The 22,891-nt window shown below is 42.0% G+C and overlaps 1 long non-coding RNA gene across 1 annotated transcript in view; it reads right to left on the bottom strand.

The window, feature by feature from the left end:
• LOC106635478 (uncharacterized) overlaps positions 1 to 22,891 on the bottom strand; it is a 201,765-nt gene that overhangs the window by 75,821 nt on the left and 103,053 nt on the right. Inside the window, exon 3 of the long non-coding RNA XR_010109811.1 lies at positions 18,656 to 18,748. This is a non-coding gene — a long non-coding RNA (uncharacterized LOC106635478). The remainder of the gene's footprint in view (positions 1 to 18,655; positions 18,749 to 22,891) is intronic.

The following is a 22,891-nucleotide window of genomic DNA, read 5'->3' as shown; positions in this document are numbered from 1 at the left end:
TTGAGCTAAATGTATTGATGGTTACCAGTGTATCCAGTGCTTGGTGCTAAGTATACAGAAGAACATAAGAAAGAAACCCTGTTCTCCAGAACTTGCCACCTACTGGAGTCAATTAACAGTGACGGCCTGGGGTACAGAATGCCTAATGAAGGGATAAGAACACACAGAGAGAGGGTGCCCACGTCAGCCGGAGGACTCAGGGAAGCTTTCCAAGAGAAGGGAGGATTTCAATGAATTTGAAGGTGGGTACAAATCAAGTGAATAAGGGAGAGGAGGAGAAGGCCTTTCAACCCCAGGGCACATTGCACAGGAAAGGTCATGAGATAGGTATTAAGGAAGGTGCAAGGATGACTTCTATCAAGCGTGAAATGAGATGACACTGTGGTTGTTAGCAGGAGTTGGGCTTTGGAAGTTTTAAGCTAATGTGCAAAGGGCTTTATTCTTAAGGAGGTGGTGAGCCACCTACCAGCTTTGGAGGGGAGAATAAGATCATTCTGGGAGCAGCATGGAGGATGGATTGAAAGGAATCAAGACTGAGACAGAGGGAACAGTTGGAAGACATTGTGGTCCCTAGATGAGAAATTACAAGGACAGAAATTGTGAAGCTGGAGGGGGAGATGAAGAGCAGAAGGCAGAGCCAAGAAATATACAAGCTAGAGAGTCAATAACATAGAGTGAGAAGAGGAATGCTGTGAGAGGGCAAGGAGGATCTCAAATGCCTTCCAGGATGCTGATTTGGGTGACCTGCAGGCTGGCGGTCCAATGACCGAAGCCAGGAAACATAGGAGCAGGACAAGTTAGCACAGACAGATAGTGAGTAGTGGAAGATGGCTGGGGGAGAAGGGGAGTTCCATTTTCAACACGTTCAAATTCAAATGCCTAAGAAACATCCCCATGAAAAGACCCAGTGTTTGGTGGGCAACATGGATACGGAACTCAGTGGACAGGCCTGAGCTGTCTGCATGGCTTTGAGAGTCATCTGCTTTGTAAGTGAAGCCACGGATGTGGAAGAAATAACTCACATGGGAGAAAAGAAGGCTGAGGATAAATTTCCTGAAAACATCGACGTTTAAAGGACTTACAAAGTGAAAGAAACTCACAAAGAAAAGGGAAAGAATGGTCAGAACTGCAGGAGGAAAAAAAGTATGCCTGTTCTGCTCTTCTTCATCTTATGCACCTGGATCCCCCAGGTTGTTTCTGTTGGAAACCAGTTGTCCATCCTTTCGTTTCCTATTCTTCCGTGAGTTCTATCATTACATTTTCAAAACAGATCACAACTCTGTGTGCCTCTCCTTACACTACTGGCAGCATCTGGGTCCTGGTTCAAGCCCCTGGACTATGTGATCTTCACCTCCCCACTCATCCTTAATTCCCCCTTGCTCAGCTGTAATCCAGAGAACCTGCCTGTTTTGTTCATTCAACACAGCAGTAGTTTGTTGAATGATTGAATAAATGTAGAACTGCCTAATGGTACAAAGAAATCGGGAAAATTCTTTTGATTGGGCATTCTGGAAGACATTGGTAAAGCCATTCTCCTGGAGAGGTAGAAGGTGTTAGCAGTTGTGTCTTTAATTCTCCGTGATGTTAGTGACAGGGATTATTCTCTGCGACCAGAGATTACTCTCTTGCCTGTAGACAGAAGAGCTGAAATTAAACTATTTCTTAAGACTTTAAGTTTCCATAGAGAAGGGGATTTTTTTTTTTTTGGATGATCAAAAATATCCATTGCTACTCAGTGCCTCATGCTTTTAAGGAAATCATAGCATTAACTGTCCAAATCTTGAATCTTCCTTAAACCTCCCACTAAAATTTTGATATATCATAAATTTCAGTGCCTCTAATGAGATACCAGTACCAAATCCCCTGGGCTCCTCATATGCTTTCTATGTCACATCTTGGCAACTTTCAGGAAGTCAGGTAAGGGATTTTGTTCCTTCTACATCAGAACCAAATTGAGGAGTAGATGCTTTCACAATGGAAAATTTATCTCACTAGGTACATGTCTGCCAGACCATTACTGCACCTCTCTGTAACCTTTATGAGGTGTGGAGTGAGTGGGTTTTAAAGAGGGAAAAAAAAAAATCCTCTAACAGGATTTCTCATGAGTCAATTGCCAGAGTTGGCAGAAAGAGTAAAACTGAGTTGATGAGGAAGGAGGGGCTGGAGTTTTGCTGCAGGACTTGGGCCTCATTAGTGCTTGGCACAGAGGCCTAATGGAAGGCTTAAAGTATTGTTGGGACAATCCCTCAGATTCCCGAGTCTGGGGACTGTCTCCAGAAAAAGATGAGTAAACAAGTGTGCAGCATCAGCGTTGGAGTCAGCATGCCCAGGCAAGAACTGCGGCCCGATATTTATTGCTCTGCCAATGCTTCCCATTAAGGATGTCCCCTGAAGGCTCTAGTATTGGGCACCATTTTTCAGATAGAAATTTAGTAACTCAATTGGCATCCACCTGGGCCCCATGGCAAGTGGGAATAAAGCTTGTTTTCCCTTCAAGTGACAACACAGTGATAAATAGATCTACCATCTTTCCCTCCACTGTAATACTTACCCTCTGGCCCTCCTGCATAGGAAAAATGTTTTCATCTTTCCTTGCTAGAAAGAGGTGTGCATTAACCCAGTTCTCCCAAACCCAGCTCTAAGCGGAGTATAGCCGGAGAGCTGGGTTTGGGATTTGGTGATTGTTGATGACACCCGACTTTCCTTAAGGTCATTCTGCCCCAGAAGAAAGCTCAGATTGTCAGACTGCAATGAGTGTTCCCTCCCTTTTAGCTGCCCTGCAAGGTAGGGAATTAGTCCCAAGACTGTCAAAGTCATAACAGCTGTGGAGGAAATCCAACATGGAAGGGGCCCAGAGAGGGCCCAAGGAAAAGGGCTGCCTTGCCGACAAAGCACTAAGGATGTCCTTGAGCTGAGTTTATCAAAGAGATCAGTTCATGATGGGCTGTTCCCCACGATATTGGAGATAGATGGCAACCAGTATCCCAAGACCCTGAGTTTGCTCCAGGCTGATTTTCCAGGAGCATAGAGATCTTCACCAGAGATCAGAAGCAAAGCACCAGAATCCACAACAGGCGCCTTAAAAGCAGCCCTGAGCAGAAGCTGCCAGAGGAAGGTGTGCTTCCTCCTCCCTCCTGATACCCCTGGCACCTAAGATTCCCAGGTCTTGGAGCCTGGGCTTCAAAGCAAGGCCATCTAAATGGTCACAACAAAACCAACCAACAGCCCAGACACGGTAGCTCACACCTGTAGTCCCAGCACTTTGGGAGGCCAAGGCGGGCAGATCACCTGAGGTCAGGAGTTCGAGACCTGCCTGGCCTACATGGCGAAACCCCATCTCTACTAAAAATACAAAAAATTAACTGGGCTTGGTGGTGTGCACCTGTAATCCCAGCTACTCAAGAGGCTGAGGCACAAGAATCGCTTGAACCCGGGAGGCAGAGATTGCAATGAATCGAGATTGCCCCACTGCCCTCCAGCCTGGGTGACAGAGCGAGACTCCATCTCCAAAAAAAAAAAAAAAAAAACCAACAAGAAGGTGCCCCTCTGGAGACCTCCAGCTTCTATCTCCTGCCAAGTTCCTCCCACCTGGGTCTTGAATGCTGCTTCTGGGAGCAGGGTGTCCTCTGTGCTCATGAACAAATGTAGGCTCTTGTGCCTCAACCCTGGCCCAGCTTCAGAATCATTTAGGGGAGCTCTTAAAGAAATAAATGTTCAGGCCCCACCTCCAGACACACTGGAGGCGTGTGGAATTTTAAAGGTGGCGCCCAGGAATTTTAAATCACTTTGAAAAGAGACTTGATGCTGATGCGGCTATCCATGGGCTCACTTTGAAACCACAGTGCTGTAGAGAGGAAGGATTCCAATCTGATTTCAAATCTCTGCTTTGCCACCAACTGGCTTAATATGTAGACAAGCTCTTTTAACATCTCCACATCCTAATTTCCTTACCTCTGTGGTACAGGTAATATATTGACGTTTATAAAGCACTGATCCTTATTTGTATTTTCTTGCTGTTGTCTAAGCCTGTGCATTTACATGAGGTTTATTGTCCCAGAGAAGGAAAGGGTGGAACTAGTGTGGCCACTCCCTTATTAATACCTGGGGAGCCAGGGTTGGGGCACAGTGGTCTTCAGACTTCCAGAAACTTCCTGCTTACCAAGGCACCTCTGGGTCCAGATCATTATAAGGAAATCAGTGTCCTCTTCCACCTGCAGTGTGTGTCTGTGACCCTTTCCTATCTCCCCCTACACAAGTGCCCTTCCCTGACTCTACAGAGAAAGGCACTCACCTCCAATCTCACCAAGAAGCCTTGTCCTAGGGTGCAAAACCTATGTTTAAATAACTAACCATAAAATGCATAGTGTGTATGTGTGTGTACCTATATATGTATAACTTTGATCAACTATGTATCAAAAATAATTTTAATTGAACTTAATCCATAATAAATTTTCTAGGAGAGTGCTGTGGTGACAAAAAAAATAACAATTGAAAATGTTCAACTTATATACAAATTTTTGTTGAGAAGAATGATAGGGTAATTCATAAAAGACTTTCAAGCATAAGAATACATCATGTTAGGATAAAGTTCTGCAGAAATGAAATGGAAATACAATTTCAAGGAAAGAGATAAACATTATGTAACTTACAACTGATAAAAAAGAGCTCGTTCATGTGTTTTTTTGAAACATGGGTATTAAATCACTATGGTATTTAGATTCTATTGGATAAGTTTAAAAGAGTGATATAACAGTTGTACCCTAAAATACCAACATTTGCAAGATACCAATAATTACATCCTTTGCAACTATTTAATTTAGATAAAAGGCATCTAGTATAATTTAGATAAAAGGCATCTTTAAAGGAGATTGTAGCTTTTTAGAAGGTTTTGAGGACACAGACAGAAAAAAAAGTTAGAAGGCCACTGAGCTGTACCACAGAGCTGTCATGCATGCCAAGTTGGAGAGAACCTGCAGGGGACATGGAGGTAGTGGAAGCATGGCCCCTTCCAGCCCCAGGGATCATGGTAAGAGAGGGACTGGGAGAGTGGCAAGCCAGTGTGATCCCCCGCCGCCCAAGGCATGGGGATCCCTGTGGCCGGTACATGACATACAGGGATCCACAAGTTTCCATGTGCCCCAGCACAGAGACAGGACACGAAGGTGCTGAGTCATTGCCTCGTGCAGACTTCACTACAGGACAGCCAACCAGAGCCTGGCAGTTCCAGGCACCTGTCACCCTCGAAGACCAGTGGGTCCATTTTCCTCCCCTGGCCACCCAGACCTGGTGTACACCAGACCAGCCTCCCCTGTTAGAGAGCAGTGAGAGTCCAGAAATCCCATCCCTGACCCTGTGGAATCCCAGTGAGTCCTACAAACACTCAGGACCATCTGTGGGCAAGAAGCAGGGAGTAAGAAATGCTGCAAGAGAACGGGATCATCAAGGGAGAATGAGTCATCCAAAAGAGACTAATTAAAAGACAAATGAAAACAGCCCTGATAGGGAATTTAACTTAGGAAACCTTGACTATTTAAATAGGAAAGAGGCTATAAACCAGAAGACATTGAGACACTGTTAATTGGCAAGAGTCAGTTTTGTGCTACCCAGCAGGGTGTGGACTCATAAGAAGGTTCAAGTCAGCTAGAGAAAATAGAGTCTACGTTGTCTTTGCACGTCTGCACATTCTGTGAGCAAATTTGACATTCTATTACACCTGGAAACAGGGTTAATGATATTTATCTCGCGGGGTTCCTGTAAGAATTAGAGAGAATGCACATAAAGTTCCCCAGCACGTATGTGCCCCTCAAAGGACAACTATCATTCTTTAAAGTTCTGTGGTACATGTGTAGGATGTGCAGGTTGTTACATAGGTAAATGTGTGCCATGGTGGTTTGCTGCACCTATCAACCCATCACCTAGGTATTAAGCCCTGCATGCATTAGCTATTTTTTCTGATGCTCTCCCTCCCTGCAGCCTCTGCCCCACAGGCCCCAGTGTGTGTTTTTCCCCTCCTGTGTCCATGTGTTCTCATTGTTCAGCTCCCACTTATAAGTGAGAACATATGGTGTTTGATTTTCCATTCCTGCATTAGTTTGCTGAGGATAATGGCTTCCAGCTCCATCCACGTCTCTACAAAGGACATGATCCCATTCCTGTTTGTGGCTGCATAGTATTCCATGGTGTATATGTACCACATTTTCTTTATCCAATCTATCATTGATGGGCATTTGGGTTGACTCCATGTCTTTGCTATTGTGAATAGTACTTCAGTGAACATACGTGTGCATGTATTTTTATAAGAGAATGATTTATATTCCTTTGGGTATATACCCAGTAATGGGACTGCCAGGTCAAATGATATTTCTGGTTCTAGATCCTTGAGGAATCGCCACAATGTCTTGCACAATGTTGAATGAATTTACATTCCTACCAACAGCGTAAAAGCCTTCTTGTTCCTCTGCAACCTCACCAGCATCTGTTATTTCTCGGCTTTTTAATAAGCACCATTCTGGCTGGCTTGAGATGGTATCTCATCATGGTTTTGATTTGCATTTCTCTAATGACCAGTGATAATGAGCTTTTTTTCATGTTTGTTGGCCGCATGAATGTCTTCTTTTGAGAAGTATCTGTTTATGTCAATTGCTCACTTTTTAATGGGATTGTTTTATTTTTGTATATTTAAGTTCCCTATAGATTCTGGATATTAGACCTTCGTCAGATGGATAGATCGCAAAAATTTTCTCCCACTCTGTAGGTTGTCTGTTTGCTTTGATGGTAGTTTATTTTGCTGTGCAGAAGCTCTTTAGTTTAATTAGATCTCACTTGTCAATTTTGGCTTTTATACTAAAATCTCCCAACCTTCACTGCTGCCTGGGAGGGCAGGAAGATACCCAGATGGTGGTCTCTGCAGCCAGCATCAAGCTGTCCCCACCCCCACCTTTGTGTGACACCAGCATGCTCCGGCATTGCAGCCCACTTCAAAATAGAGGCAAGAAGATGCCGCTCATGTCTTCTATGCTTTTGTCTCTGGGCTGCTGTATCTTACAGAGCTTGAGAGAAAGCAGCTCTGAGAAGACCTCGCGCTCTTCTCAGACTTGATTCTATGATGACTGAGGCATCGTTATTAGTAGGCTCAACCATTCCTTAGGACAAGATAGTTCTCAGGGCGTACTGCCTCCTCCAGCAAACAGGACCTCAGCAAGCCCACCCCAGAAGTTGCCTGATAAAGGCAAATCCCAAGGCTGTCAGCACACCCAGACCTGGAAGCAGATTCACTGTCAAACCACTGAAGCTCACGCTTCCAGGTTTCTTATGTACCCAGGCCTCTTTCTAGACTCTCTAATTTTGTATTCATTCTCTCAAAGAGGACCACCCAAATTGTAAGCAGTTCAGGCTCCACAAAACCTGGATCTGGCCTATGCAGACTTTATTGTTACCCTCTCCTGGTGACTTAAATAAAGCACTGGACCTAGCATGCTACTATTATGAGAAAACCCTCACTGTGCCAGTGATAAAAGCACCTCTGCAGATGAAAAAGCACTTTCAAGTTAGATTTTCTCACCAAGTTCTCTCAGATAATGAATGCAATGATCAAACGTTAATTAAGCACCCACCAAGTGTAGGCACTGTGCCAGGTGCTCCCAGCCCAGGCCAGGAGAGCCTCATAGCCGAGTGGTAGATCCACGACTTTGGCACTTACCAGGGAAATCCACCTGCATATGGCCTGAGCAATCTGCAAGCTCCACTCCCTGGAGCTGATGGTCAGCCTGAAGGCAGCAGCACGTGTCATGCTGCTGCCCCGCCCCAGCTGCCTTGAAGCCCCTAGACCTACCCAAGATCCACCAACTAAAGGGTTAAGCCCTGCCACAGCAGGAGATGGGGGTTATACTGGCTGTTAATATTTTAATATCATTCCTCCTTTCCATCATGTCCTTCAGTTCTACTGGTCTTCATGAGGGGCCAATAGACAGATCCAGAAGTAGTGAGAACTCTAATCACAATACCATTTATACAGAAAGCCCAGATGAGTCTAGATGACTCTTGGAATGTTCTCCATCATGCACAGAGCCACATACAGGTGGATCTGGCTGTTACGAAAATCTAACTCCAAAACTCAGATCAAAGCAAAAGGCAAGCTGGGAATTATAATTCCTTTTATAGAATTGGTTAAAGATAGGATTCATTTGAACAACTTTTTCCTAGTGCATTTAAAATGTTTCCACTCATAATTAACTTATATACAATTACTTGGGAACATGTGCATTGGGTAAAGTGAATTCAATCATTCATTTATTCATTCATTTCAACAAAACCCTACTGGATATCTACCATGTGTCAGGCACTGCTCTAGGTGCTAGGGACGCTGTAGTGAACAAAACATACAATAGTTCTTTTCATGAAGCTGGCATTCTGGTGGGGGTAGACAAATAAGCAAATACACAATAGATTAGGGAGGAATAAGTGCTATGTATAAAATAAAGCAGGGGCACGCTCGTGTAGGAGTGACTGCATAGAGAGTAGGGTGCTATCTTTATAGGGAAGGAGACTCTGCTAGGTGATGTTTGAGCTGAGAAGATCCAGGCAGAGGAAAGGAAACAGCAAATGCCTTTCACCAGATCATGTTTGTTGTATTTGAGAAACAGCAAAAATCCTGTTGTGGCTGGAGCCTGGTGCAGCCGGAGACAAGCCAGCAAAGAGGAGAGCAGAAGGGTTTGGGGCTGGAGGGTGAGCCAGGACCTGTGTCTGAACTGCCGGAGCAGGCATTTGTTCTTAGATAGCTCTCCACGTGCCCAGCGTATTGTCAGGGCTCAAATCTACCTGTGTCTCTTCTAGAAAATCCAATCATAAAATACTAAACTAAGTTTAGAAACTCTAAACACATTTTAGATTAAAAAACAATTTCCTTCCAATATCCTGTCACTTTAGACCAGGATATCCATGACACGGTGGACACAGCACACAATGTTTCCTTGTCACTGAGTAAATGTGCTTTCTGCTACCCAAGCCGAGAGAGGGAAGGATGGTGCTTTCAAGACTTCATTCCACTCTGATTTGGATTAGGTCACTGTGCTTCACCGCCAGCTCCTGGAAGACTCTCTGAAATGCCAGTGCTGACGGCTTGGTATGCAATATTCATTGGAAAGGTTATGCTCTGACGCTGACCTCCAAATTCCTGATAATAAACATGAATGGGCTAGGAAGCAAATTCAACCCAACCTAGTGTCCTTCCTTCCCCAAAGAGCAGTGTTCTTCAAATTCTCACCTCTTCTTTTGACGACTTAGCCTTTATTTTGTACTTTAAAAAAGTAAAGTGATATTAACAATTTTCATGAATTATTTTTTCCCTAGAAATTCAGTTACAAGGATATAGGAAGAGCCCGTGTCTTCAGACTCTCTGGAGGATCTGCCACAATAATGTCAAAGATAGATATTTTTTTCTTACGGGGAAGTTACAGTTCACATAGGATGGCTGGCTGTAGGAAGTTACCAGGTAGCCTCTCAGCAACAGACAGAAACTGCTATGGTGAAGTTGCTCAACTAGGCAATGCATCTCTGAAGAGTACTTTGGCTTCCTATCCAAGAAAAAGAATAATCTGCAAGGAATTAAGTAAATAAGAATTCCACTTTCAAAAGTTACTAATAAGTTTTTTTAAAATTAACCTAGCTCCTATAAAAACAAAGCATTCTCACTGTAGAAGCATATTAAGGCAATCCAGAAAAGTATGAAGAAAGTGAAAAAGAAGTCATCTGATATTATCATCCAGAGATAATCCATGTTAATATTTTGGTGAACACCTTTTCAGACTTCGTTTTATGCTTGAGTACACTCACACGGTTTTACATAAACAGAATTAAAGTATACTTAAAGTTCTGTGACTTGCTTTTTCACTCTAATGTATCATGGACAGCTTTCTAAGTTATCAAATATAGACCTGAATCATTATTTTAAATAGATATATAATATTCCATTATGCAAATTGTGGGGTCATAAATTAACTACATTCGAAGAAACATGGTTTTTTAGTGAATTATGAGGTGCCTCATTCACCAGCTAGCGAGGAAAAAAATTTACTCCATTCCATAATCTCAGTACAATCCCTTAATGTGAACCATCCTCTAAGGATGATATTCCTTTTCAGGCAAAACGCCTAATCTCTCATATTCATCTGTCTTCCATAGTTTCTTTCTAGGAAGGGGTGTCTATGACAGAAAAGGGCATGGCTTATGTAATATGATAATGACAAGGGAAGGGGTCCTCAGATGTATCTCCCTTGCCTGCTTCTCTGGACATTTGCTGGAACTTCCAGTGTTGTGGCAGGTCTTAAATGCTCCCTGAACCAAGGCTGCTGAGGTGCAACTAGTTATCTTGTTTTTGTTCAGGAAATGAGCAAAACCCATCCATGATAGCACCCACTGTATAGCACTATAGTCAGGGCCACAGACAGAAAGGCATGGGGCTCCCAGGCAACTCAGCTAATGCTAGGGCTGCTCTGGGAAACACACTTGAAAGGAGGCCATACTATTGACATCTTCTATTGCACCCTTGGGATATTGTTAAAGACAGAAATCTTACAAGCCTAGGGTGGCTGCCCAGTTACCCCATCCAAGAGACAGGCCTGCTTTATTCTTAGTCAGTTGACTCTGGTCTCAAAGGTCCCACCTCTGCAGCCTCTTTGACCTGTCCCTGAGTCCCTGCTCATTTACTGAGCTCTCAGCACATCCATAGCTCCTTGAGGTTGCAATGGCTGGTACTTTCTTGGCTCATAACCTTGTGAATAGCAGCGCCTGTGGTCAGTAAAACAATCTAGTTGGGTTTACAACTCCCTTAGGGGATTCAGGTGCCCCATTCCCTGCCTCCCCATCCTTCGTGGATCCCTCATCATTGGAGTCTTCCTGTCTGCCATGTCCCCATTGTATAGAGTTCCCATGTGCTCTGTAGTCCCCCTCAATGCATTTAACACCTTCCCCGTTCTCCCTTGCAAGCTCCAGAGGGGTGGAGACCATGTCTGCTGTGTTTAAGTAGATACTCAAGGCACATTTGGGGAATGAAAAAGCAAAAAGACGAATGAGCATATGAATGTGTGAATGAAGCTCCTGTACAGGGATGGCCCTGGGAGGAGCATTTCTAGCTAGATTACAGGAAGCTGTAAGCCTGGGGATGCTGGTCCTATCTTCAGGGTCTGACAGAACCCAGATGGGATCCCTGGTTAGGTTGTTTTCCTACCCTGGCATCCAGCTTCACTGTGTCTGGACACTAGATTGCATACTAAAGATCAGGGGAAGTGAGGGTGGCTGGACATTCAGAGACGCACCGTTCTCCAACACCTGGAGAGAGAGAGGGCCCACGTGCTACCAGGACACCTGCCGCACCCTCTCTGTGTCTGGCTCTCACATCACAGTGCCTTACACTTATTAAGAGGTGAGAATCTCCCCTTTGTGATTTATCAAACAACTCTAATAAGTACATTTTATGGTCTGGGTCATATCCTTCATGAGCCTCATTATTTTAAACCAGTTTTATAGCAATGAAAAATGAAATACACCATAAATTGTTTCTCACTAAGTGTCAATTAGCAGTTCTGTTTAAGTACTGCTTCTAAATCTGAAGGAAGTTGTTTTAAATTATATGTTGCTATGATAGGATAAGTGTCTAAAAGATGTTTGTGTTAATTTTAAACCACTGGGATAAACTATGTCTTTTATTTTCATAAAATACTGTTTTTTGCCAACTTCTAAAAAAATGGATTTTTGCTGTCATTATTTGTATCCCTAGTTGTTGTTTTTTTTTAAAAAAAAAAAGTAGTTACTGATATTTTTCTGTGAGTTTAAAATGTAAATATAATTGGCTCTAGCCAGCCAATAAATTCAAGGGGGAAATTAGGATTTTCCTTGTCCTATGAATATATTACCTAGGAAAGTTTGCTAATTATCCTGCTTTATTATAACTGCCTCCCTCAAGATCTATTTATTGAAAAAATCCCTTAAACTACCTCCGTGGTTTGTTACTAATGCAGAAATATTTGTTTCTAGCTCTTTGCTAGAGTAAAAGATTGCCACCTATTTGCTGGTTGGAGATGGGGAGATGACATCCTGCCAGCTGTTCTCTCTGACCTATGGCAAAATCGGCTCCAAACTCATTGTCGCTCATAGCCCTCATTCATCCAGCTGCTGCAGTGCGTCCCCACGGGTGTCAGCTGGCCCTGTCTCATGGCTACCACCTCTAACACAGTCCCCATTGGAAATTCTGTGCCGCAGTTAACCTCTTTCATTTCGATCGTCCTTCAATCTTGCTGTCCCTCAGCTGAGGACCTCGCATGGCTGGCTGGGAAAACTCATGTTGCATTTTATTTCCACCAAAATCACCCTGTTCTTGCTCACAGGCTATGTAAGAATCAGTGTTCTATTCACCCTGGAACAAAAGATAATCGTCCAGAGGCATTGTGCTTTAAAATTCTATCTCCAGATTTATCAACTCAAGTGACAAAAGACTGGCACATCCAAAACTAATATTAATATAGTAGTACTTTGAACAGGCATTACTAAAACCAAGATTGATCATTTAGTTTAAGGCTGGCCAAGATAAATGTTTTCATATTTAATAACAAAAGCAAAGAAATATGGCATCAAGAAGCTAAGAAAAGATATTTGGGGGAAAGGGTCCTGATCCTGGAGTTAATAAGAGTTTCTCTACACATCCCACCAGTTTAGGCATCTTGGTAACATCACAGGTGGTATTTCAGAGCCCAGATAGAACCTCAGAGTGGTGTAGTACATGTTTTATAACTTCAAGTTTCAGTGGGAATGTCTGTATTTACTCAAAATTCTCTGAAATAATTATGTAAGGAAATAATCACAATTTTCTACTTACCATGTTGTCGGAAATGTTGCTTGGGTGTATGTCAGTTTTTGGAAACCCAGTGTGAGACAGTGTGATTTGATTAAGTGCGTGCGATCTTCCAGGACAAATGCAGAAGCACGTAACTTGCATTTTTAAACACGTTATGAAATGCACATTGCCTATTTCACTTTCTATCGATTCTCCTAACTCCTCTATTTTCATCCTTTTAATTTTTAATTAAAATGATTTTCTTTCTTCAGCATTATTTTCCTTACTCCTTTTTTTTTTTTTTTTTTTTTTTTAATTGAGACAGTTCCCTCTGTAACCCAGGCTGGAGTGCAGTAGCACAATCTCGGCTCACTGCAACTTCCACCTCCCAGGTTCAAGCAATTCTCGTGCCTCAGCCTCCCACGTAGCTGGGATTTCAGGCACATGCCACCACAGCCAGCTAATGTTTCTGTTTTGTAGAGACGGGGTTTCATCATATTGCCCAGGTTGGTCTCAAACTCCTGAGCTCAAGCCATCCACCCACCTCGGCCTCCCAAAGTGCTGGGATTACAGGTGTGAGCCACCAGGCCTGGCCTATTTTCCTTATTCCTAACCCTTCAAGCAATTATTTATATGACCTTATTTTCTACCAACCTTTAAAAATTTTTTCCCTACAGGCTTCATCTTTGATGTTATTTTTCCATAACCATTATTGGTGTAGTGTCCAGCATCACAACAGTTACCATTTACTGGGCGCTTACTATGCACCAGGCACTACATTATCTCATCTAATTTACTGAAAACATAGTTGTAAATGCTCCTGTTACTTTTACTTAGTAGAATTTGTTAAAGCCCCATTTATTAGTGGGAGAATTAGCAGCAGCTTTGCGGCCTGGAGCCGACTGAAAACATAAACCACTCTGTATTCAAGCCGGGGGAGCTGAACGTGGCTGCTGCATCCAGCTGGCCATGGGAAGCGTCTGGATGATTTCATTTAATGCCTTTAGAAATATTTCTCACTGGGCTAATTCAAGGAAAATGGCTTGTCACGGATGATATCTGACTATAATAAGCAGCTAAAATGCTTTCCCAATAAATATTGTAAAATGAAACAGGTGTAAAGCCACGGTTGGAAAATTAGCAGCCAAGGAGGACTGCAAGGCTTATGGGCCAAGTTTCCAGCAGAAGGGTGGAACCCTGGGATGTAGCCGGAATCTGTGTTATCAGGACATTTCCTCGATGCTTTCAAGAAATTCGTCATTTATTAAATCGTTCATTTAATTCATTTAATTCAATATTGGTATGCTATGTAAAGGCACTTTACTGGTTCTTTGTAGGGTATGAAGATTAATGAATTTTAGCCTTAACGAGTTGCCGGCTAGTGGGAAGGAGACAAACCTGACAAGATCAGGGTGTAGCACTGCAATCCCATATACGTGCAGAATGCTCCCCGCTGTGTGTAGAGAAAACCCAAGTCCCTGAGTTGAAGGAGGTGCCAAAAAGAAGTGAGTCTGGACTGGCTGGAGAGAAAAGACCTACAGAGGATGCTGAAAGAGAACAAGGTGGTGGATGCTGGTGGCAGGAAACAGCTCTCCTCCTGCCTGAGAAACCAGCCAGGCATTAGGGGCGTGCAACTTGAGAGCTAAGCACAGGCTGCCTGTGACGACAGCCTGCCATGTGGGAGCAGGTGGAGAAGATGGGGTAGCAGGCAGAGGTGGAGAGCCATGAGCGAGCCACTTGCAGGCAGGTTGGCTGGCTGCTGTTTGCCTCCAACACAGTGTGTGCAGTGCATGCAGGGTGGGCCCTGAGAAAGGGGTGAGCAATGTCTACAGGATCCAGAGCTTGGAGGGGCTGAAAGTTAGTGTATTCCATAGAGCTCCAGAGAAGTGGGCACTGTGGACTGAACTGAGAAGTTGCCAACCCAAGGCTTACAGGTCTGCACGAAAAGGAAAGCCAAGGTCATAGTGACGCAAAACCAGTACAAAAATGTTTATAGCACCTTTATTCTTAATAGCCAGAAACCAGGAGCAACCCAAATGTCCTTCAACGGGTGAATGGTTAGACAAATGGTGGTACATCCACACCGTGGAAGGCAACTCAGCAAAGACAGGCTACTGATACACACAAGACTTGGACAAATCTCCAGGAACGATGTTAAGTGAAAAAAGCCAATTCTAAATAATTGCATATTTTATTATTTTATGTATATCACATTCTTGAAATGACAAAACTATAAAAATAGAGAATGGATTCATGATTGCCAAGGGTCAGGGATGGGGGTTAGAGGGAGGTATACGTGGCTACAAAAGGGCAACACGAAGGACCCTTGAGGTGACGGTAATGCTTTGTATCTTGGCCGGGTGCAGTAGCTCACACCTGTAATTCCAGCACTTTGGGAGGCCGAGGCGGGCAGATCACCTGAGGTCAAGGAGTTCAAGACCAGCCTGGCCAACATGGTGAAACCCCATCTCTACTGAAAATACAAGTGAGCTGGGCGTGGTGGCGGGTGCCTGTAATCCCAGCTACTCAAGTGGCTGAGGCACAAGAATTGCTTGAACCTGGGAGGCAGGGGTTGCAGTGAGCCGAGATGGCGCCACTGCACTCCAGCTTGGATGACAGAGAATCAAAAAAGAAAAAAAAAAAAAAAAGCAGAAGAATAAGAAAAAGAAGAAGAAATGCTCTGTATCTTGACTGTATCAATGAGCTGTGCTGATTGTCATAATGTACTACAGTTTTACAAGATGTCACCATGGAGCAAAATGGAACAAAGGGTATACAGGATCTCTGTATTATTTCTTACCAATACCTGTAAATCTACAATTATCTTAAAAGGAAAATTCTAATTTTTAAAAAACCCTACATCTTTGGAACCTGATTCGTTTCTTTTTACATTTTTTCCTTATAATTATTTTTAGGCTCCTTTGAAAATTTTAGCCTATTTGTTTATTAGAGACTTAAACATGTTGATTATTTGGCACAGTATTCTAAGCCTAAAAATATTCTGAGGAAAAATCCAAAATGCAGACAAATATGTCCATTGTAACATGATTAGTGCACAACCCTGAAATGGAATTTATGTCCAATATCAAAGAAGGGGTTAGACAAAACATCAAATCCAAATGATGGAATATTCTGCAACCATTAAAGTTAATAACAAAAAATTCAATGACATGATAAAAATTTTAAAAATAATGTTATGGAAGAAAGTGAAGATAGACAATGATACCTTCAATATGATTTCAGTAATCTATGTTAATGTGCATAAAATGAGGGAAATAATCCAAATGTTAGCAATAATAATCTCTATGTAGTAGAACTGTGAGTGAGCTTTATTCTGCTATCTCATATTTATTTTAGTTTTCTAAGTTTTACACAGTGAGCTTTCCACCAGTATGATCTTGGACTAGTTGTTACCCTTCCTAAGCCTTTGTGTCCTCCTTCATAAAATGGAGGTGATAATAGAAGCACCCTTATATTTGCATCATCTTTACAATGTTTAGTGAAGCATCTGCTACACAATAAATTAGAAATAAATGTTACTTATTTGAAAAACATTTATGTATAGGACTCTCAATGTAGCAAGCACTATTCGAAGATCTTTACAAATAATAACTCATGTAGTCCTCATAGCAACCCTCTAAGTACTGTTATTATCCCCCACAAATCAAATGAGGAAACTGAAACACATAGAAGTTACATGATTTGCCCAAAGTTGCAGAGCCAATAAATAACAGAGCTGGAGTTTGAACACAGATAGTCTGGTTCCAAAGTCTGTGCTATTCATCATTACACTATTTTCTCTTTGTTAATTATTATTATTATGGAATAGAATCAAAATTATAGTCAGTCACTAAAATAATTGGAAAAGGCAGAAGTTCACTGGAAATAGATGATCGATGACAGCTGGCATGGGGAAAAAATGGTGGGGCAAACATTCTGCTTGAAGTGCTTACAGGATTTGGAGTCATATAGTTTAAGCTGCATATCAGTACCTATATGGGCTTGCATGAATTAAGGTCTTTGAGTATGAATTTCAAAATCTGTGAAATAATATGTTAAAAGTACCTGCCTTTCAAACTCAAGGAGAGGATTATGGAAGATAGTACATGTAAAGTAATTCTATCAGTACATACTCAACAAACGCTAGTTTCCTTTCTCCTTGTAAACATTTAAAACATTGCTTTAATAGGGCAGAACACGTTCAGATGATCGCATCCAAATATACATCTCATGATAAATGAACCATCTTTTGATTATCGTTAGCAAAATAAAATTGATGCCTGGTATCTAAGTGGCTTAATAGACCATCTCTACGACATAACTCAAAGTTCCTGGAGAATGCAGAATTTATAGGGTGTATAGTTGGAGCATCTCAGTGATCCCTCTTGGAGCCTGAACACCCAGCACAAACAGCAAGAATCTGATTTACAATAAATGGTAACACAGGATTCTTGTGGCAACACAAGAATAACACACATAATAAATACAGCAGACACTATAAAAACATCCACTGGCAGAGTCCAAGGACGTAACAGCATCAGAAACAAATATACACCATCTATTCTTTATGGAGCTTTATGATCCAATAAAAACTGAAACAATAGACCACTGTATCAATATACAATCCCAATTTAACAATGAAGCACAAGAAACACTGGGATACACCATCTGAAGCAAAAGAAAAGAAGCATTATCAAATAAAGATAACTAAACTATCGGTAGTAGATCCATACTAGTAGTGTGGTATTCCCTAAGGCTGGAGACAGATCATCAGGGAATCTTGCTCACATGTTGTGACCTGTGGGTTTCCTGGTCACAGGGAACAAAAGGCCTTTCTCACATGAGTCATGAGGCTCAGGAAAAATGGATTATCTGCCATGACACAAAATGTGTTTTACACTGATCATTTTAACAGTTAGGTAATTTCACAGACTGAGCTATGACCATTAGTGAAGTTCTGTGCAATGAAGTCATATGTGCCAAATCTGTGAAAGGTACTATGGAAAGAGCACAGGCTTTGGTGCCAGATGAGTGTTGGCCTCTGATTCCTCCCATTATCATTAAGGTAACCTTGAGCAAGATATTTAAGCCCTTTAAATCTCAGTTTGATTTAGCTATAAAATTTTAAAAAATCTTAACCTGGCAGCATTGTTATAAAGATTATAGATTAGGTATGGAAAGGGCACTTATTCCAAGCCTAAGAATATTCTGACGAAAAACCCAAAACACAAAGATGTTCATTGTAACATGATTTATTAGAGTGGAACCCTAAAATGAAATTTATGTCCAGTATCAAAGAAGAGGTTAGATAAAATATCATATCCAAATGATGGAATATTCTGCAACCATTAAAGATAATAACAAAAAATTCAATGACATGATAAGATGAAATCAGGTGCCCATTATACCATAGCTGCTGCTATTGTTATTATTATCACTAAATCAATAACAAGGAGTGGAAACTCTTTAAACATCAACAAACAATATTTCCTATGACAAGATTTCAAAAAAACCAACACCACTATCTTCAAAAACAAAAGTCACAATTAAAATGGATTACTAAAGATATTTGAATAACCCAAAAGAAGAAGGAAAGGTGAGACAAAGGAACAAAAGACATGGAGAACAAATGTAAAACAAATTATAAAATGGTAAGCCTAAGTCCAAACATATCAACACTAACATTAATTGTGAATGGTCTAAACAAACCAATTAAAATAATGAGATTGTTAGAAGGGAAAAACAAAACTACTGAAGTATATTCTATATATAGGAAACTCACCTCAAACATCATGATATACGTAGGTTAAAAGTAGAAGTGGCTCATACCTGTAATCCCAGCACTTGGGGAGGCTGAAGGGAGTGGATCACTTGAGTCCAGGAGTTCAAGACCACCCTAAGCAACATGGTGAAACCCCATCTCTACAAAAGAATAAAAAATCAGTCAGGCATGGTGGCAGGCACCTATAGTCCCAGCTACTCTGGAGGCTCAGGCAGGAAGATCACTTGAGCCTGGGAGATTGAGGCTGCAGTGAGCCAAGATTGCACCACTACACTTCATCCTGAGTGGCAAAAAAAAAAAAAAAAAATTAAGTGGCATGGCTGTATTAGTATCACATAAAGTATCTTTATAACAAAGAAAATTTTCAGAGATAAAGAGGGACATTATATAATGATAAAAGGGTCAATTCACCAAGAAAACATACATTCCTTAATGCATATACAATTAACAACACAGTCTCAAAATACTTGAAGAAAAGCTGACAGAACTGAACAAGAAACAGAAAAAGCCACAGTTACGTTTGGAGACTTCAACACTACTCTCTAGGTAATAGATACAACTAGTAGATGGAAAAAAAATCAGCAAAGACACAGAAGAACTGAACAACACCACTAATCCACTTGCTCTGGTTAACATATAGTAAACATTCTCCACAACAATAGTGAAATACACATTCTTTTCAAGTATACATGGAACAGTCACCATCTCCTGAGTCATAAAATAAACCTTAGCAAAATGAAAAGAATGGAAATCATAGAAAGTATGACCTCTAACCATGATAGAATTAAATTAGAAATGGGTAACAAAGATAACAGAAAAATCCCCAAACACTTTACTTCAAAATAATCCATGTTTCAAAGAAGAAGTCTCAAGGAAATTTTTTTTAATTTTAGCTATCAGAAAATAAAAATAAAACACATCAAAAATTGTGATATGCCTCTGAGGCAGTGCTGGGTGAAATCAACATTAAATGTTTATAGTAAAAGAAAATAAATGCTTCAAATAGTCTTTTCCTCTTTAACTAGGAAAAGAATAGTAAAATAAACCCAAAGCAAGAAGAGAGAAGGAAATAAACAGCAGTAATCCATGAAACTGAAAGCAAAAAAAGAGGAAATTAGTAAAACAAATAGTTCCTTCTTTGAAAAGGTCAATGAAATTGATAAACCTCTAGCAAAACTAACAAAGAGAAAAAGAGAAAATACAGTAATTGCCAATATCAAGAATGAAGGAGGGACTATCATTATAGACCACACAGTATCAAAAGAACAATAAGGGAATACTCCAAACAACTCTATGCACATAAATTTGACAACTGAGGTGAAATGAACAAACTGCTCAAAAAACACAAACTAAAAAAATCACCCAGATGAAATAGGTAACCAGAATAGTTCTATGACTATCAACGAAATCGAATTAATAACAACTTCTGAACAAAAATTTGGGGGCCCAGATACCTTCACTGGTGAATTTTACCAAACATTTTAAAAAGCAACATGCAAATTATGTTAATCTTTTCCAGAAAATAGAAGGGCAGAGAATACTTCCTAGCTCATTTTGCGAAGTCAGAGGCCATTACCCTGATACCAAAACTGCATAATAAGAGTACAAGGAAAAGAAAATTAAAGACCAAATTCTCTAATAAACATAGATGAAAAAATCCTCAACAAAGTATCAGTAAATTGAATCCAGCAGTGTATAAAAAGAATAACACACCACAATCAAGCAGGGTATGGCCCTGAAACGCAAGGCTGGTTCATGTCTGAAACTCAATCATGTAACCCACCATATTAAAGTTCTAGAGAAGGAATGTCACATGATTATAGACTGATGCAGAAAAAGCATTTGAAAAAAAAATCCAAATTCATTATGATAAAAATTCTTACAAACCAGGAATAGAAGAGATCATCCTCAACCTCCTAAAAGGCATCTAACCTACAGCTAACATCATACTTAAGGTCAGCTGAATGTTTTCAAGCTAAAACCTGGAACAAAGCAAGAATATTCACTTTTACTTCTCCCATTCACTATCAGGAAGTCTTAGCCAGAGTAACTAACAAGAAAACGAAATAAGACATACAGAATAGAAAGGAAGAAATAAAACTGTCCCTATTCATAAATAATATGACTGTTCACATAGAAAAAAAACCAATAAATTAATATGTGAGTTTAACAAGGCTTCAGGATACAAGGTTACCACACAAAATTCAATCTTACTTCTATATACCAAAACAAACACTGAAAATTAAAATTTTAAAGACTGATCGAAGACAGCCAACTAGAAGTAGCTAGTATGTGCCGGAAACATCCAGGTGTGCACACTGGGAATCATCAAGGAAATAACTCGATCCACAGAGAATAGAGAGGAGCCAGGCAGGACAACCACCCATCTGGGAGAGGCAAGGAGCCAGAGGAGGCTCCCCTTCCATGGGAACACTGAGTGAGTGAGAGATCCCAGGGACCCACGCTTCTTCCACAGACCTTTGCAACGCTGAGGTCAGGAGGTCTCCCTCATGAACCTACTACCAGGGTTCACTCTGACACACAGAGCTAGGTGGAGTCTGGGCAGAGCCACTGATCAGGGTCCTAGGAGCCTTTGGTCCCCGGGCATCCCAGCATTAGCAGCCACAGCTCTGGCAAAGGGGTAGGTTAGGCTCCCTTAAGGGAAAGGGGCTGAATCCAAGGGGCTGAGCAGAGACAGTCTGCAGGCCTCACTTCCATGGCACCTGGTGGGGTAAGACCCACTGACCTGGAACTCCAGCCACATGTGACCATGGTAGCAGCTCCACGCCTCCCTGAGAGGGAGCTCCCTGAGGGAGGGGTGGGCCACCATCTTTGCTGTTTTGCAGCCTTTGCTGTTGCTGCCTTCAGGCACTGGAGAGCCCAGAGTGATGAGGGACTGACTGGCCCCCCGGCACAGTGCAGCTGCCCTACAAAAAAGCATTCAGATCGTTTTTTACATGGATCCTCCACCCCATTTCTCCTCACTGGGCAAGACCTCTCAACCTGGGACTCCACCCATCACCCCCGGCAGTCCCCCCCACCCCCACCCCCACCAGGGCAATCGGGCCAGTAGCAGCTCCTCGCCTCTCTGGGGCAGAGCTCCCAGAGGGAGGGCCGGCCTAGAAAGTCTGTTGGGACAGGGGATGGTACGGACCCCTAGCACAGAGCAGCTGCCTCACGGAAAAGCGGCAGGACTGTTCCCCTCCCTATGCAGGTCCCACCCTCACTTCTCACGGACTGGGGGCCGCCTAACCTGGGACGCCAGCACAGCCACCCTGCCTGCGGAAACACTTCAATCAGAGGCAGCCCAGCATTTCTCCCAGGAAGAAATGCCGGAGTCAACCTAAGAACAAAGGGCCTAGTCTCTAGGCTGGGACCTCCAGCACACAGCAGCCACCATACAGAAAGGAGTCTAGCCCCTCTTCCCGGGGAGCCCCTACCCTGCCCTCTCCACCAGGCAGGGCCGCCAGCTCAGGATCGCAGAACAGCTGCCCTGGCTGAGCGCACCCACTGGCAGTGGCTCTGGGTGTCCCTGGGGAGAGACTCCCAGAGGCAACCGACAGCCCCTCTGTCGCGGCCACAGCAGCGGTTCTGCCCATGCTGTCCTTGGTCTGGGGAAGAAACAAAGAGCCTGGGGGCTCATTATGCTTAAGTGCCACCTAGTGGATCACACCCCAAACTTCAACACCAAAAATACTTGACAAACATAACCCACTGTGAAACCAACAAGAATTCAGCTACAAAGACCCTGCACAAAGCCTCACCCTCTGAAAACATCCAGAAAAGAAGTCTATTGAGTGTACTCAATCTACACCACAGTTAAAGGAACACCCACATGCAGAGATGAGAAAGAACCAGGCAATTCAAAAGACCAAAGTGTCTTCATTCCTCCAAACAACCTCTCTAGTTTTCCAGCAAGGGTTTTTAACTGGGCTGAGATGGCTGAAACAACAGAAATAAAATTCAGAATATGAATAGGAATGAAGATCAAGATTAAGGGAAACATCAAAACCCAATCAAAGGAATCTAAGGATCACAATAAAACAATTCAAGAGCTGACAGACAAAACAGTGTAAAAAAGAACCTAACTGATCTGATAGAGCTAAAAAATACACTACAAGAATTTCATAATGCAATTGCAGTAGTAACAGCAGAATAGACCAAGCTGAGGAAAGAATCTCAGAGATTGAAGACTGGCTTTCTGAAATAAGACCATCAGACAAAAATAAAGAAAAAATAATGAAAAGGAATAAACAAAACCTCCAAGAAATATGGGATTATGT

This window comes from Pan paniscus, chromosome 15 (assembly GCF_029289425.2).
Source record: "Pan paniscus chromosome 15, NHGRI_mPanPan1-v2.0_pri, whole genome shotgun sequence".
Taxonomy (NCBI): Eukaryota; Metazoa; Chordata; class Mammalia; order Primates; family Hominidae; genus Pan; species Pan paniscus.
This window is presented reverse-complemented; position numbering and strand designations above follow the sequence as displayed.